Genomic DNA, 2,829 nt, shown 5'->3' with positions numbered 1-2,829 from the left:
AACCCTTTTCTGCTTATGATGTCACAGTCATATGGATCCATGGGCTCAGCAGTCATGGATGCATGCTGTGTGCGGATGTGTGCGGATGTGTGTGTGTGTGTGTGTGTGTGTGTGTGTGTGCAGCAGTGAGCCTATGGGGATCAGAGGCTCCTGAAACCCAACTGAAATCAGCTGACTGATGCAGCAGTACTCTCCTCACTGAGCCGCCTTACCAGCCACTCAAGTGGGCTATTTGATTTCAGGCCATTTCTCTGTAAAGCATAGAAAGTGCTGACTCATATTGTCATGCAGCTATGAGATGCAGCAAGCCCAATGGGAAAGAAGTTAAAATGACTCCTCTCACACAAGAGTTGTCAACTCTCCCAGTTTTCAAAAGGTAATACATTATTTATAACAGTTACTTTTACTACTTTATGTTTCTGTGTGTTTTGCTTGTGTGTATGATGTATGCACTGTGAATGCCTGGTGCCTATAGAGGCCAGAAATGGGCATCAGCTCCCCTGAGACCTGGAGTTACAGGCAGTGGGGAACCATCATGTAAGTGCTGGGAATAGAACACTGGTCCTCTGGAGGAACAGCCAGTATTTTTAACTGCTGAGCCAGCTCTCCATTCCCAGAAGCAATACATTATCTTGATGAATTCTATAAATCAGAGAATCTTAAGAAGTGCTGACTTAGATCTTTAGTTTTCTTTGTTTTAATAAAATGTTCTTTTTGATTAATGATACTGTCCAAGGTGCTGAAAATGTCCAGTAACTTGATTTGTATTGTTGTGCTTTGAGATAGGGTCTCTTTATGTAGTGCCGTATGTCCTGGAACTTACTTTGTAGACCAGGCTGGCCTTGAACTCACAGAAATCTACCTGCCTCTGTTACAGAAGTGCTGGGATTAAAGGTATGCACCACCATGCCTCACTCCAGTAACTTAAAACTCTGCCTGGAATCAGTCCAGTTAGAGAATCTCAGGATTAATTCATAGCTCTTTAAAAAAATCTTTTAAATTTATTTTTGACAATGCCATTCATGTATATGATGCATTTTAATCATATTCATCTTCCTCCAATATTCCCTCTTTTCTCCCTCAAGCTTCTTACCCCCAACACGTGCTCTTCCTACTATTGTGCCTTCTTAAATGGCCCACTGAGTTCAGTTATGACCTGTTATATGAACATGGGTATTGTTTAATGGATCGGGTAGCTTATCAGATTCTACACCCCAAAACACTGACTCCCCATCTCCCAGCAGCCGTAGTCTGCCAATAACTCCTTAACTAGGGATGGGACCTCATGAACCCTTTCTCATTCTTTTTTTTTTTTTTTTTCTTTTTTTGGTTTTTTGAGACAGGGTTTCTCTGTGTATCCTTCGCTGACCTGGAACTCTGTAGACCACACTGGCTTCGAACTCAGAGAGCTCCGCCTGCCTCTGCCTCCTGAGATTAATGGTGTGTACCACCACTGATGAGATGTTGGGGGGCCCCATCTTGTGCATGTAATACAAATGCTATTAATGCAACAGCCATGTTATATCTAGAAGACTTTGTTTCGTAGCATTCCTCCTCTAGCATCTGGCGTTTGCATTTTTATGCTCCATCTTCCTCAGTGTTTCCTGGGCCTCCAAGGTGACATGGATGTCCTGTGTAGAGCTAAGCACCCAACATTCACTTACTTTTTGGCACTTTGACTAGTCATAGTTACAAGTTTCTGCATCTACTGTTGCTCACCATAAAAAGAAGCTTCTTTGATCAAAGTTGAAGACAGCACTAATTTATGGGCATAAACATAAATATTTAGAAGGTATTTTAACAATACATCCATTTATCAAAGAGACAGAGGCAGTTCCTCTCTAGGCCCATGACCTCTCCAGCCATGGGCTTTTGACCAGGTTTGCAGTATAAGACATGAATTCCTTCTGTGGAGTAAGCATAAAATCCAATGTGAAAGCAGTCAGTAACCTGAATGCCTCCTCCCTGAGGACTGGCTCTCATGGTAGCAGAAGGTGCCAGCCAAGCTTCCAAAACAGAGAACCACCAGCAGCCCCACACAGCTCTGACACTGTGAGCTAGTCATGGTAACACTAAGGCTACAGTAGCGGCACCCATACTTGGTGTAACTAAGTAACAACAGGTCTCCAGTTGGACTTAAGAGCTGCACAGGAAGAGGAAATCACATCTGGTACTGGAAATCTGGCCAGTTACACAGGTCTACAGAAGTCATGGATCTTGTAGAAAAGCTTATGACCAATGCTTTATTAAACCAGCATAATCCCAAACTACATCCTAAATATTATCCTTATACTATAGATAAGTGTTATTCCTCACCTCCATCAAGGAATTGTCACATTGCAACAGACAGAGACCATTACAGAAAACTACAACCAATTAAAATCCAGAGTTTTAGAGCACAGTTCCAAGGTATACATCTACCAAACATTCCCATGCCTAAGGCTCAGGGAACATTGTCAAAGAGGAGGTGGGAAGATTCTAAGAGTGAGAGAATTAAGAAATTTTTCTGTGAGATTGTGTCTGCTGGGAATGTCACAAGCTACACCCATAAAGTCTTACCAACATGACTGCCTGAATGTGAACTGAACAAGGATTACACTAATAGACATGCCAATGTGGAAGTGAGAAAGCCCAGGAGGCCTAAACACTACATAAAGAGCTACAGGCAACTGAGGGATGCTAACAGCAGTAAAAATAGCTGCCTCCAGGGATGCACACACCAAGTGGTTATCCAAAGCCAAGTGCCCCGCTCTGGAAACGAGCACACAGCAATGTTACACAGAGAGCAGCTATTACTTATATATTTAAAAATATATGTGTGTATATAAA

Source organism: Meriones unguiculatus, chromosome 2, assembly GCF_030254825.1.
Source record: "Meriones unguiculatus strain TT.TT164.6M chromosome 2, Bangor_MerUng_6.1, whole genome shotgun sequence".
Classification (NCBI taxonomy): domain Eukaryota; kingdom Metazoa; phylum Chordata; class Mammalia; order Rodentia; family Muridae; genus Meriones; species Meriones unguiculatus.
This window is presented reverse-complemented; position numbering follows the sequence as displayed.